Source organism: Pinus tabuliformis, chromosome J, assembly GCF_031772625.1.
Source record: "Pinus tabuliformis cultivar Carrire ecotype Pingquan chromosome J, CPIR1, whole genome shotgun sequence".
NCBI lineage: Eukaryota > Viridiplantae > Streptophyta > Pinopsida > Pinales > Pinaceae > Pinus > Pinus tabuliformis.
In genome coordinates, this window is record NC_142295.1 from 1,613,569,347 (window position 1) to 1,613,585,583 (window position 16,237).

Sequence of the window (16,237 nt, forward strand, 5' to 3'; positions counted from 1 at the left end):
TGGCACCTAAAAAAGCCAGTATCTAAAAGAAAGCTATCCATTTTGGCATACCAAGCCCGCAGGGCTTAGTTGAGACCATAAAGGGATTTATTAAGCTGACATGCAAGGCTTTATTTTCTTTGTATAAATCTAGGGGGATGTTCCATATAGATTTCTTCATGCAAGTCCCCATGCAAAAAGGCATATTTAACATCCATTTGATGGACTTCCCATTTGAAAGAGGCAACAAGGAAAATAACAAGGCGGATAGAGTTCATTTTGGCAACAGGGGAGAAGGTTTCAGTATAGTCAATGCCTTCAACTTGTGAAAAATCCTTAGCAACAAGATGAGCTTTATGTTTATCAACTTTTCTATTTGGTCCAAACTTGGTTCTGTAAACCAATTTGTATCTAACAAATTTTTGTCCCTTTGGAAGAGGAACAAGATCCCATGTATCATTTTCCAATAATGAAAGATATTCTTCATTCATAGCTACGTCCCAATATGGATGGGTTGAAGCTTCTACAAAGGTGTCAGGATCATAATTCGATAAAGCTTGAGCTAGTAAAGAAGAGGCTGTATCGAACTGAGAACGTGTATGTCATTGATTTGTAGAATTAGCTGCAAGAGCACCTACTACATCTCGAGTAGCACAGACCCATTTTGAAAGCTGAGGAGCTGAAGGAGGATCCTAAGAAGGTGGGGGAGGATTGTCATCCTCGTTGTCATCATCTAAAGAATAAATATTTTTAGAAGTAGAAGGGATAGAGAGAGGTGGCATATCCACCGAACTAGAATCGTAGGCTGATATATTTTTAGAAAACTTTACATCTCTTCTAATGATAACATTTTTGGACTTAAGTGGAATAAGTCTATATCCTTTGACATCTTCAAAATATCCAACAAAAATACATTTTTCACTCTTAGGTTCTAAAGCTTTATGTTTCTCATCTGGAATATGGGCCCATGCTTCACTTCCAAAAACACGAAAGTGACTTACATCTAGTTTAATTGAGCTCCATGCTTCTTCTAGAGTGATATTCTTTAAAACCTTAGTAGGAGTGTGATTTATTATGTAATTTGCATAGTTAAGTCCTTTAGATTGAAGCATACAATTAGCCATTTCCTTTAAGGTGCGATTCTTCCTTTCAACTACACCATTTTGTTGTGGAGTATATGGAACAGTACGTTGCATTTGAATTCCATGCTCAGTGAAAAAGTTAATGAATTTGTTGTTAACATATTCTCTGCCATTATAAGATCTTAGCTTAAGAATTTGATGTCCAGGTTGTTTCTAAACAAAGGCCTAAAGGCCAAGAACATGTTAAATACTTCACTCTTGAGTTTTAATAAGTATACCCAAGTGTGTCTAGAAAAATCATCAACGAAAGTTAAGAAATACTTGTAGCCACAGAATGAAACGACTAGAAGCGGACCACATAAATCAATATGCACAAGCTGTAAAGGGGCTGAGGCATGCCAAGAGGTACATTTTTCAAAACTATCCCGATGATGTTTCCTGAGTACACATCCAGAACAAACACCATCTCTGCAAGATACCATAGGAAGACTTGTCACCATATTTTATTTACATTGATTTTGAAGGGAGTGATATTTTAAGTGACCAAATTGCTCATGCCAAAGTTTTCTCACTTCATCATTATGAGCAAAAAATATCAAGGAAAGATTTGATGACCCAAAGTTGTTAAACTTATACAACCTTGTAGAATCATCAGCAATGCCAGTAGCTAAAATATGTCTAGGATCTCTTAGGTCCTTAATTACAACATCATGAGGTGAGAATTCAACGATTTTACCTTCACCTGAATGAGTTATATGATATACAGATAGAAGGTTGCAGGACAAGGTTGGAGCACATAATACATCATTAAATTGACCATTGTCTAGATGAATAGTTCGATGAAGTGCATGAATGTGTGGAAGTGAATGATAATGTTATATTTAAAAAAAAATTCCCCCCATTTCCAAACTTAATCTAATTAGCTCATTTTTTAAAAAAAATTATGTTACGCACTTTTATTAATAAGTGAAAGTCACTTTTACAATGATGCTTTATGAGCTACCCACTAAATTGTAACTTAAATAAAAGATAAAGAGACTTTAGAATTATAAGTGACTCACTTTTTATAATCGGTGAGAACACCTTTACATAGAGTAACTTTAAAACATAAGTTACATGTGCTTTTTGAAAAAGTAACTCAACAAAAAAAAGGCTTGAACTCAAGACCTCTATTCTCATAAAGTAACTTTGGACCAAGTGAGCTAGTTTAGAAGCTTAGTAATTTTTGGAAAAGAGGAAGGGTTTTTAATTTTTGGAAAAGAGGAAGGGTTTTTTGTTTTGTTTTGTTTTTTTGTTTTTTTTTAAACTCACTAGAGCTTTGGGGTGAGTGCTTACTTGAAAAAGCCATTTTTTCCTATAAAACAAAAAACCACACAACCCAACACAGACATACAAAAAAAAACAAACCTTATGGCTTGAAGTTAGCTTTCGCCAGAAACTAAATATTTTCCTCAATGTTTCTGATTTTCTGAGATCACATTAAGGCACGGCGGAAAAGAGCATGCGCATGAGAAAAATCCTTCCTTTCTATTTTTGATTTGCCCAGATTACACAGAGTCATGGGGCAAAGAGAATACGTAGAAATGAAAGGTATAGATCCGATAATATAAAACAGAGAGATAAATAAACCGAAATAAACAAAGAGATAAATAACTAAAACTGCAAATAAAGAATATATACCTCCAGATCTTAAAAATGACGTAGCTAGGGCTATCGGAAACATTTTCGCGTTTTAGGCTTGCATATGGTGTTGAAGTAGTGATGCCCATGGAATATGTTACCACTTAAGAAAAATTTCCTAAATTCTGACCATCAGTTTGATTCCAAAGGATTGATGTTAGTCTTGGTCTAGTCTTTCCATGGTGGTTTTAGAGTCTAAGATCTAGAAGAGAGTCTTGTTGGTATGGTCAAATAGGGTCAACACTCTGTTCTTGCCTATCACTGGTCCCACATCACACATAAATTCCATGTGTCAAACTTGTTTCAAGGTTCTCATCCGCTACAAAACTATCTAGGAGATTTTGTAGCGCAAAACCCAGAATTTTCACTGGTTGCACTACGAAATCGGGGATTCGTGCAGATCTATGTCAAATCTCATCTAGCTGTCAAATCTATTAGACTCCGTTAATCTTACATCATCAATTGTTAGTCCACACACCTTTCCTAACCCATTAAACTGCTCATTCTCATCATTAGGTTCGTTAGGTGTCTTGGTACGCTCATGTTTCAAATTTCGAAAAAGGAGCCAAGTATTTTCAGTTATGGTTATGTTTGGGCTCATGCATGAGAATCAAATTGACAAGCATTAAATCATAATTCTTTGAAGTTCAAGCAAGGTAGCTTCTCTTATCTAGTTCAAGCGAGGCAACTTTTCTTATCCATTTCAAGCGAGGCAGTGATCAAGATTAAGACGGTGCAAGCTTTTTCAATCTTCATTTTGCAGGAATTCCGTGGAGGTGTCTACAGAAAGGAAAGATCATAGGTTAGGCAGGTGTCTGAGGAATGAACCTAAAGGATTAGATGTTATCCTGAAGAACAATGAAGTTGAACGAGCCTTCAAATAGGTTGGCTATTGGAGATTTTGTGAAAAACTTCAAGGAGGCCACATGCAAGTCACCAAAGAATTTTCTTTAAATTTCACAGGATTGAATCCGAAGGTTGGAGTGCTTGAATTACCAATATCTCCTGAGGTTATATCTGTAGTTACTGAGATTCCAAGGGGACAGGAGAGGTGGTTTAAAAATTTCAAGTTTGATATGACTCCTTGCAAGGAATTCTTGAAGCCAAAGTTCATTGATTCAGACTTAAACAAGTCAGTGCCCAAGAGTTTTGTCAAAGATTCATATCCCAATTTACTTATCTGCATACAGAGATACTTCACCTATGAGGGGAGGTATCATAAGGTGTATTCCTATCACTTCAAGCTTCTGCTTCATTTCACTGGAAAGATATCTCTGGATTTTCCTTTCTATTTGTTTCGTAGCCTAGGTACAATGTGTGACAAAGTTCAGTTGAAGAAGGAAGTTTGTGAGACGTCATTGTTTCATCATGGCTTAGTCAAATTGATTGTTTTGCATGAGCTCCAGAAAATAGATAGGGAGTGGTCCATTTTCTTGTTTATTTCTGGCTTCAAGAATGAAACTGGTCTCGGCCCTCAAGCTACGAAGATTTCTTCACCAACAGTTAATCATTGTGAAGAAACAAGATCAAGGAGATTCGTGAAATTAAAAGCTAGGAAATAGGTAAAGGAGCCAATAAGACCACTAGTAATCCAAGACACACCCCAACAGTCACAAAAAAGGAAAGGTCAGGTCAAAGAGGGTGTACAAGAGCAATCCACAGGTGAAACAATCCAAAGAAGAGTAACCAGGAGCCAACTAGCTAGAGAAAAAGGTAAGACAATGGTTACTGAGGGAAGCCCAGTTTCAAAAGAAAGTTTGAATGATTTGCTTCAAGCTATTGATATTTAAGAACCTCCTTTGGTTCGAGCAGACTTAGTAAAAGTAGGTAAAGGAAAAACCAAAAAAGCCAAAACCCCTAAAAAGCTCAAATTTGATGATCAGGCTTCTGAATTTGTTTTTAAGCAAAGAAGACCCGTGACAAGGCTTTCAAAAGAAATAAAAGAGGCATTGCCAGAAGAAAGTGAAACAGGGGAGGTAGCAAAATTTCGTGAAGGACCTGTGGTTTCATCAGAAACATCATCACAGCTGCATAAAAATGACAGAGGTAAGGCAGTTATCTCTCAACAAGAGGAATGTAGTTTTGAAGAGTTGAAAAAGAAACTGAAGCTAGAAAATCTTGAAATTGAGAAAAACCTCATTGAAACATGTAATCAAAGAAGCTTATTTTAACAAAATGGAGGCATTATGGGAATATAAAACAATTTCAATACCCGAAGTGGTCAGTTGTCATCCTCAATACATCACCTGGACAGTCCCTGCAATAAAAGAAGCAAGATACATCAGAAGGGTCAATGAAAAACTAAGAGCTGGAATCAGGATTTTGAAGAGGCAAATTGAAGATCTGAAGATACAACTAAACTAGCCTGAAGGCCATCCTCAGCTAGTAAAAACTACATAGCAAGTAAGGCTAAATCCTAAATTTTGATGCAAGCTACCTTTCGAAGTTACCTTGAAGAATGGTGTCAATTTATTCGGTTTTGAACAGCTTCATGGCATATGGAAGAACCATTTCAAAGGAAAGAAAGCTCAAGAAAGTTAAATTTTGGCATTAAACCGTGTTTTTCAAATTACACAGCAGTTTCATAGCGCACTACGAAACTGTTGTAGGTGATGCCTAGTGCACTGCAGTTTCGTAGCACGCTACAAAACTGTTGTAGCTACATGCAATGATTTTGTGGATCAATTTTGAGAAACAAGAGGAAATCTTTTTGAAGAATGGCTTCTGAAAAGGATTACTTACAAGGTGTAAACATCCAGCAAGGGCAAAGCAAGTGAAGGAAGGACATCTATGAACTCTAAGCTCTATGTTAGGAAAGTGTTCATTATCAGACAACATTAAAGAGGTTTTTGTCTTACCAAGTGTATATGGGCACGGTCTACAACATATGGAAAACAAGATAATCCAATGCATTTTTATGTAATTAAGAAAAACAACAGGGAAAATACACTTCGAAGGTCCTTTTGGAGACTAAAAGCAGAAAAACAAGAACAACTTCCTAATTTCCAGGAACAGTAAAAGGATGAGGCATCAAGGGTCAACAGGGAGTTTGAAGTCACCACCAAAGCTAAACTGAAGAAGGCCACTTGTTAGAGAATGAGTTTGAATTGTAATCAATGCTACTACCAACATAATGAGGAGTTACACTCCTAATTGTTTTAGGTCTCTAGAACTACCAGTTAATAGTCAGTTACATTAAATAGTTAGTTTTAAGTGTCAATAGGTGTCATAGTAGGAAAAATTCGAATTCCCCTCATGCTGGAGGAGGAATCTAGTCATGTAATGAACTCTATATATGGGAGAAAATATAATGTATCAAGGGTTGGAAATTTTTAGAGAAACTCCCATATTGTGCTTTGTGTAATACTCTGTTTTAAGTAATACAGTATTTGGCTTTGCTTCACAGGAATCAGAAGGAATTCAATGTTCAGAATGTCTTGTATTTTCCTCTTCTCATTATTTACAGCGATATGAATGTGTGATTACTTAGAAATCACCGATTGTTCTCTAACTTCCTTCATACATTTATAGATTGTGTTGTCCTATATTTTTCAGATGTATTCTCCATGTGTTGAATTCTAGATTCCCTCACTTCCATGTAAAGCTAACATTATTGTCATACTGAAGCATTTTTTACTCCATAAGCCCAATGAATATTTTCTAATTGTGTTTCAACCATTTACACTTGCTCATTAGTTTCATAGAGTTAGCCATCTTATTCATTATCAAAATCTTTAATCTAGTGAGAGAGCCCTCTCAGGTTTAGGAGGCTAAGCCTCAGCCAAAAGTAGGTTTGAAACAGTTACTCAAAGTCTTCCTGATCAACAGCCTATCATTGTTGGGTTTTGGAGATAACATTTTGGTGCATCTGCTAGGAGACTAAAGATTATTCATTCTCGAAATTAAGAAAGCTGAACTTCTGAAGGTAGTAGGAGCTCAGAAAGTTTTCGAGGCTACAATCTACCTTGGCGACTCCACACATCAAATAACAAATTGGAAGGTGCCTCCACTACTAGAAGATCAGTAGCTTGATGAAGTTTCAATATGAGTTCCATTACAATAATGAATGCCAATTATGCCCCTATGAATCGGTCTCATTTCCCTGGTTTTCCAAATCCTATGCCAAAGGTTGATTGGTTAGATGATCTTCCAATATTCAAAGATGAAAAGAAATACAATGTTCCTCTTCATTTGGTTAGGTTCCATATGCATGTACGCAGTCTTAAGGTTCATTTCCCTGAAGATTGTCTTATGAATATGTTTATGACCACTTTAGAAGGAAAAGCATGGTCTTGGTATAAAAGCTTGGAAAATGGTTCATTTTATTCTCTTGTTGATTTTCACGATGAATTCTATGAGATGTATAAAGAATGTCATCCTTCCTTATTGCTATTCAAAGATTGTTGTAAACATTCTTTGAGTCTTATTCAGTATTTGGAGGATTGTTATGATGATGATGAATTTATGGATGAAGAAATTTTAGAGGCTCTTCATAACATTACGTTTCAACAACTATAAGAAAGGATAACATCCCATGAAATGCAGCATGAAAATCAGCAGGGGTTTACTCATGAAAACCATGTTACATCCTCTGAGATTAATCTGAAGATGCAGCAAACTTTCCAGTATTTTGATCATAAAGAGTATGAAAATGATTACAAACACCAAGAAGAAATACTGGAAGAAATTTTTTATAACCCTCAAGTAGAGGAAAAGGTTGTTCATTTTTGTAATTCCTTGCAGTATCTTACATCAAATAATGATCTTAATAATGAAGAAAATTACATTGTTTGTGGGAATCATTCAAAAAATCAGTTGGATAACTTATTAAATAAATGTTGTGTGACTAAAGATCAGTTGTTAGAACTAACAATATGTTATGAGGATCATCAAGCTGATCATGTATTCTGGGATCCTATAGCTAGATACGTGGAAGAGTTTTAGTCTCCAGTGTTTCAGTTTTTCTATTAAGATCAGAGGCAATTCCAGTGGCAGTGGTCATCACAATATCATAGTTGCTATGAACTCTGATGCAGCTAAGAAACTCAAATATCAGATAAGACAAATGATTGGCTACATTGGAAATTTCACATTGATTGAGTTGAAAGAAGTTTGCAATTGATAGGGTAGGTAGGTAGGAAAATGCAAATAAGCTCAAGGTTGAATGAGAATTTTTCAGTAGATATAGATTTCTTTCTCCTACAGTGATCATCAAGCTTAAGCCCAAGGTAAAGGCCCAAGTAGCTTAAAGGGGATGCTTGTCAAATAAATTTCTCTTTATCATAAGAGGATGAAGCACTAGACCTGTGAGTTCTTAGTGTACCACAAGGGCACACTATCCCAAGTGGAGCCACTATTATCACTCAAGATAAAATTCCTAAATTCTGAGCATCAGTTTGATTCCAAAGGATTGATGTTAGTCTTGGTCTTGTCTTTCCATGGTGGTTTTAGAGTCTAAGATCTAGAAGAGAGTCTTGTTGGTATGGTCAAATAGGGTCAACGCTTTGTTCTTGCCTATCACTGGTCCCACATCACACATAAATTCCATGTGTCAAAATTGTTTCAAGGTTCTCATGCGCTACGAAATTGTCTAGGAGTTTTCGTAGCGCAAAACCCAGTCTAGGAGTTTTCGTAGCGCAAAACACAGAATTTGCACTGGCTATGCTATGAAATCAAGGATTCGTGCAGATCCATGCCAAATCTCATCCAGTTGTCAAATCTATCAGAATCCTTTAATCTTACATCATCAATTGTTAGTCCATACACCTTGCCTATCCCATTGAACTACTCATTCTCATCATTAGGTTTGTTAGGTGTCTTGGTATGCTCAAGTTTCAAATTTCAAAAAAGGAGCCAAGTATTTTCAGTGATGATTATGTTTGGGTTCATGCATGAGAAGAAAATTAACAAGCTTTAAATTAGAATTCTTTGAAGTTCAAATGAGGCAACTTTTCTTATCCAGCTCAAGTGAGGCAGCTTTTCTTATCCATTTCAAGCAAGGTAGTGATCGAGATTAAGATGGTGCAAGCTTTTTCAATCTTCATTTTGTGGGAATTCCATGGAGGTGTCTACAGAAAGGAAAGATCATAGGTTAGGCAGGTGTCTGAGGAATGATCCTAAAGGCTTAGATGTTATCCTGAAGAAAAATGAAGTTGAATGAGCCTTCAAACAGGTTGGCTGTTGGAGATTTTGTGAAAAACTTCAAGGAGGCGACAAAGAATTTGCTTTAAATTTCACAAGATTGAATTCGAAGGTTGGAGTGCTTGAGTTACCAATCTCTCCCGAGGTCATATCTGCAGTCACTGAGATTCCAAGTGGACAGGAGAGGTGGTTTAAAAATTTCAAGTTTGATATGACTCCTTGCAAGGAATTCTTGAAGCCAGAGTTCATTGATTCAGACTTAAACAAGTCAGTGCCCAAGAGTTTTGTCAAAGATTCATATGCCAATTTACTTACCTGCATACAAAGATAATTCACCTATGAGGGGAGGTATCATAAGGTGTATTCCTATCACTTCAAGCTTCTGCTTCATTTCACTGGAAAGATATCTCTGGATTTACCTTTCTATTTGTTTCGTAGCCTAGGCAAAATGTGTGACAAAGTTCAGTTGAAGAAGGAACCCTGTGAGACCTTGTTGTTTCATCATCGCTTAGTCAAATTGATCGTTTTGCATGAGCTCCAGAAAATAGATAGGGAGTGGTCCATTTTCTTCTTTATGTCTGGCTTCAAAAATGAAACTGGTCTCAGCCCTCAGGCTACAAAGATTTCTTCACCAGCAGTTAATCATCGTGAAGAAACAAGATCAAGGATATTCATGAAATTAAAAGCTAGGAAACAGGTAAAGGAGCCCATAAGACCACTAGTAATCCAAGACACACCCCAACAGTCACAAAAAAGGAAAGGTCGGGCCAAAAAGGGTGTACAAGAGCAATCCACAGGTGAAACGGTCCAAAGAAGAGTAACCAAGAGCTAGCTAGCTAGAGAAAAAGGTAAGACAGTGGTTACTGAGGGAAGCCCAGTTTCAAAAGGAAGTTTGAATGATTTGCTTCAAGCTATTGACATTGAAGAATCTCCTCTGGTTCGAGCAAAATTAATAAAAGCAGGTAAAGGAAAAACCAAAAAAGCCAAAACCTCTAAAAAGCTCAAATTTGATGATCAGGCTTCTAAATTTTTTTTTAAGCCAAGAAGACTCGTGACAAGGCTTTCAAAACAAATACAAGAGGCACTACTAGAAGCAAGTGAAACAGGCGAGGTAGCAAAATTTCGTGAAGGACCTGTGGTTTCATCAGAAACATCATCACAGCTTCATAAAAATGACAGAGGTAAGGTAGTTATCTCTCAACAAGAGGAATGTAGTTTTGAATAGTTTAAAAAGAAACCGAAGCTGGAAAATCTTGAAATTGCCAAATTGAGAAAAACCTCAAGGAAACATGCAATCAAAGAATCTTATTTTAACAAAATGGAGGCTCTGTGGGAAGATAAAACAATTTCAATACCCGAAGTGGTCAGTTGTCATGCTCAATACTTCACCTGGACAATCCTTGCAATAAAAGAAGCAAGATACATCAGAAAGGTCAATGCAAAATTGAGAGCTGGAATCAGGATTTTGAAGAGTTAAATAGAAGATCTGAAGATACAACTAAACCAGCCTGAAGGCCATCCTCAGCTAGGCAAAACTACACAGCAAGTAAGGTTAAATCCTAAATTTTGTTGTAGGCTTCCTTTCGAAGTTTACCTTGAAGAATGGTGTCAGTTTATTCAGTTTTGAACAGTTTCATGGCATATGGAAGAACCATTTCAAAGGAAAGAAAGCTCAAGAAAGTTAAATTTTGGCATTAAACTATGTTTTTGAAATTACACGGCAGTTTCATAGCGCGCTCTTAATGCACAGTAGTTTCGTAGCGCGCTACGAAACTGCTGTAGCTGCATGTAATGATTTGGTGGACCAATTTTGAGAGACAAAAGGAAATCTTTTTGAAGAAGGGCTTCTGAAAAGGATTACTTACAAGGTTTAAACATCCAGCGAGGGCAAAGCAAGTGAAGGAAGGACATCTATGAACTCTTAGCTCTATGTTATGAAAGTGGTCATTATTTCATAGCTAGTATTGTTCATGATACTTTAGACAACATTAAAGAAGTTTTTGTCTTACCACGTGTATATGGAAAAGGTCTACAGCATATGGAAAACAAGATAATCCAATGCATTTTTATGTAATTAAGAACAACAACAGGGAAAATAGACTTCAAAGGTAATTTTGGAGACCAAAAGCAAAAAAAAGGAACAACTTCCTAATTTCCAGGAACAGTAAAAGGATGAGGCATCAAGGGTCAACAAGGAGTTTAAAGTCACCACCAAAGCTAAACTGAAGAAGGCCACTTGTTAGAGAACGAGTTTGAATTGTAATCAATGCTACTACCAACATAATGAGGAGTTACACTCCTAATTGTTTTAGGTCTCTAGAACTGCCAGTTAACAATCAGTTACATTAAATAGTTAGTTTTAAGTGTCAATAGGTGTCATAGTAGGAAGAATTCGAATTCCCCTCATGCTGGAGGAGGAATATAGTAATGTAATGAACTCTATATATGGGAGAAAATCTAATGTATCAAGGGTTGGAAATTTTCAGAGAAACTCTCATATTGTGCTTTGTGTAATACTCTGTTTTAAGTAATACAGTATTTGGCTTTGCTTCTCAGGAATCAGAAGGAATTCAATGTTTAGAATGTCTTGTATTGTCCTCTTCTCATTATCTACAATGGTATGAATGTGCGATTACTTTGAAATCACTTATTATGCTCTAAATTCCTTCATACAATTATAAACTGTGTTGTCCTATATGTTTCAGATGTATTCTCCATGTGTTGAATTCTAGATGCCCTGACTTCCATGTAAAGCTAACATTATTGTCATACTGAAGCATTTTTGACTCCATAATCTCAATGAATATTTTCTAATTGTGTTTCAACCATTTACACTTTTTCATTAGTTTCATAGAGTTAGCCATCTTATTCATTATCAAAATATTTAATCTAGTGAGAGAGCCCTCTCAGGTTGAGGAGGCTAAGCCTCAACCAAAGTAGGTTTGAAACAGCTACTCAAAGTCTTCCTGATGAGCAGCCTATCAGGGTTGGGTTTTGGTGATAACAAAATACATTGTTCCTAGTCTATGCATAGCGGAACTCACGGGTATGATGGATCGTGGAGCCCTGGAAGAGAGGCTCGCACAGCTTGATGAGATTGAGGAAGAAAGATTTCTGGCTAGATTTTACCAACAGGTCCAAAAGTAGTGCGAAAAAGCATGGCATGATCGGCACATTAAACTACGCACCGTTAAGGTAAATGATTTAGTTTTGTTATATGATAGCAAGTTTGATAAATTTCCACAAAATTCAGAATGCACTAGCTAGGGCCCTATGTCATTAAGGAGATTACCGACGGTGGAGAAGTTCAGCCGGTTAAATTGAATGGAGATCCCTTCCCAGGAAAGGTGAATGGCAGCCAATTGAAGCCATACACTGGTGATCTGACCAGATGACTATATGAAGGTAACATAGTCTTAGCACTTCAGGTAGCTGAAAGGAGGCACATGACTATAAACTACGCTACCTGTGTTGGGGAACTATGTGATTGGAGGATTGTGCAGAATGAAGTAATGTCACAGGGTTCCCGACAGCGCAAAGAGAGCTACACTACCCAGGGAAAAATCGCACAGGTCAGTCGAAAAGTGACTATTAAAGTCATTGTTCATGATTTGACAATGAGAATGTGGCCAAATGGAGTGGGCGGCTGGCATTTAAGACAAAATTTATAGCTAAGATCCTTGGAAATTGGTTGAAGGGAAAGTACCCCTAGGGTCCTTTGGGCTAAGACTCTACCAGACTGAAAATTGCTTATTCAAAGAAACACACACACAGCCATCATTTTTACTTTTAAGCAAATTCTAATGTTTAGGGTACGTACCTAAGGTCCTACGTTCGAGAAGGCCTTTAGGGTCCAAACCCTTCTTGGAGTTCCCTTCTTCTTTCTTTGACCTGCAAGACAAACAAATCAAAGAACACAACAGTACATGTACAGATATTTATGTATAAACCATCTTTATGCTATAAAGTTAGTTATAAAAATCTTTAAGTAACCACTTGCATAAGAATTCAAGACAAGAATCTCATAAGCATAAAGAAAGATTGTTTCGGGAACAAAGACGTGTTTCTTTATATATAAAGGCAAATAAAGTACATATATCGGAAAGATATCACCTGAACACCTTCAGCAGGCTCCAAGCAAAGCTTCCTCCCGGATTCGTTCCAGCCTCAAGCCTCCAACAAGAGCTCCTTCCAAGTCCTACTCAAATGATGATATCAAGGATGAATGATCACCAAGACACATGGAAACAAGGGTTTCCTATGCAAAATGGGGGAAGTGCAGAAAGCACCAAGGACTTCAGACCTGGTCTAAGGGAAAAATCTCAGCATAATAATCTTGCTCTCTTCTCTCTCCCCTTGGCCTTCCCTTTGATGTCTTTTTATACCCTCTCCAAAGTAGTTTTTTAGTTAGGAGTTAGTTGGGAACAGTTGGACCACAGGCAATAACAGGTGATCCAGTAGGTAAAACCCGCGATCTCCGCCCAAAAAAGAGGAATTTATTATTTTTTAAGTGTTTTAATAGATACACGCGGGTTGGGTATAACAGACCCGCGTGTACACGCGTTTAACTCAGGGCAATGTCGCGTATAGGGAATAAAACACTGTTTTTTAAATTTTTGGACCAGGTCTGGAAGGAGGGGTTGCCCTAGCCCATGAGTGCATCATCACAAACCATAAGAGTGAGATTTGGAGCTATAACAGAAATCTGCTACCAATCCAGCTTTAATGAACCAAATTTGGGGGAAATGGTCGGATTTGAAATCAAAATGGACTATAAATTACAGGTGGAGGACCAACGAAAAACACTTTCCATTTTGAACATTGAGTTGGTGAGCTCTTAGACGTGCATGATCCGCACATTGCTCAAAGAATCTCTTGACTACCCAGTGTTTGATTGGCTTCCATAGTCCAACCACAATTTCATATGTTATTTTATCCTAGGATCTAAAGCTATGGACGCTGAAGCAGTTACAGCCAAGGAGGCTATGCTGGAGGTTGTGATGGAAGTAGAAGGAACTATTCTAGAGATTGCAGAGGTACTAGCTGAATTCCCCAAGTAACCATGGATGCCTAGACCGAAGCCTGCCCCGACCAAAGAGAGTGCAAAAGATAAGAAGGGCAAGCAGGCTGCGATACCAATGCCCGCATCACCTAGAAGAAACCCATAGAAGGACAAGCCCAACACATAGGAAAAGGGAAAAACCATTATCTTGGAGCTAGAGGAGGAAGAAATTGAGGACATCCGGATGGATGATGAAGATTTGGGGGTGCAAGACCAAAGTGCCGAAGGACATCAATGAAAGCAAGGTCACCCTGCACATACCTCTACTGCCAGATGAGATTGTCTTTGAAGGACTGCGCTTAGGGCAGGTTCCTCTGTTGAAACTAGAAGATTGGGAATTAGCTAACCATGAGAAGTTCCCACACTTGGCGACAGAATAGCTAATGAACTGCATTGTTCACACAACCACTGGGATGACTGCATTGGAACCACGGAAGTGGATCAAGGGTGTAGAAAAATCAGGTCTGCTCAACCTGTTATGGGTGTCACACTACAATCACACACCCATTACAGTATTGGTCATCAAGTAGTTTCTATGCTTCGTGCACGATGGGTGTATGTGGCTAGAGGAGCCGATACCCATCACCGACAAGCTAACCCATAGGATCACGCAACTGCCCTATATAGGGGAGAATCCAACCATGATGTTTGGCGGAAAAGGTGGCGAGGAGCCCCTCATGGAGGCCATGAAGGAGAAATTCAAGCTAGTGAAGAAGTTGCATGGCTATACCATCTCAAGTATCTGTGACCCTACGGTCAAGGTGGACACACAGATCCTGGCGGGAAAAGTTATGCAAAAGTTTCGTTCAGTTGAAGTGCCGGCACCCATCGTTGCTCTAGCATACCAATGCACCAAAGGAGTCCAGTTTAATTAGGCACGCTATCTCTGCGGTGAGTTCCTTGCGAACTACTACGAGGCACAAGAGCTCAGCAAGACATTCCACTGTGCGTGGCTCTTGTTGTCCATTATGCTGGTAGCCTAGGAGCTACCAGAAGATAGTCAATTCCCCCCGATCGCATCAGACCTACCAGAAGATGTGAAGTACGCTTCGTTGTGGGTGACCAAGGATGATCATCGCATCAAGGATAGCAAGATCTTCTGGATCTTGATGGAAATAAACATATGCATGGCTATCAATCACAAATGGTGATTGTCACCTATTGTGTTTGCCAAACTGTAAGCGTACGTGGAGTTCAAGGCAGACTTTCAGCGTGTCACGATCAGGGCATGGAAGGACCCTAAGAAGAAGTGGCATGACTTGCCTTACTTTGAAAAAGAAGACGCGATTGATGTAGTTCTTGATTGTTGGTCGGAAGAGTGGCGCACTGCCTCAGACTCAGCAGTGGGGTCGAGCAAGTCCGCCGCATAACACAAAAAGGAGGAGGCCAAGCTCAAGATAGCGTAACTGACTGAGAAGAGGAAGAAGGAGGCTGCTGACAAGCACTAAGCAGAGCGTGATGCTGCCCAACAGGCATAAAAGCAAGCAGGAAAAATAGAGCGTGGATTTGACAAAGGTGCGAGGTTTCCTTCACCCAAAACAGAGGAGGAAACAAATGAGAAAATAGAGAAACATGGAGTGGACCCACAAACAGCATTGTACCGAAAGAAATCCAAGGCTAGTAAGATGTCGCTAGACCCAATCACCCTGACAGAGGGAGATTTGAATGACATTGGAGACATGGTGCTGGATGTCACTGCGGAGGTACTACAACAGTTCGAGCAGCTGCAACAGCAACTATTGAGGGCCATCCAGACGAGTCTATATGAGTTGTAGATCCATGCATCACAGGCTGGCATGGTGTCCACCAGCCTCGCTATCAGTACTTCAGAAGTTGCCGAGATGCTGCGTGCGAAGGACTCCTGAGTGATAGTGCTGCTTGATGGAGCACTGACCACAAAAATGAAGCGGATAGACTAGCTGTCAGTGCCCTCAAGGGAGTGGGGTTGAACTTGGCATCGCTTCCTGGCAAGGCGCTCCACTTACTATAGGATGGGGTGATCGCGAAGTTGAGGGCCTGCGAGCAGCACGCTTTGCAAGTACTCAGTGAGCAAAAGATTAATAATGCACAGATGGTCCCATAGCGAGACACCACTGTCACTTCCATGGTGGAACTTACCAACACAAATATGCGCATGATTAAGGCCATTAGGGAAGCTTGTCGAATGGTCCCCGAATTGGCCATTCCTGAGGATGCGGAGGCAGATGAATAGGTCTACAATCTTGCTATAGGGGTGTGCGACGCTAGCACAAAGTTGGGTAAAGTTCAGCTAGATCTGAACCTATAGATTGCA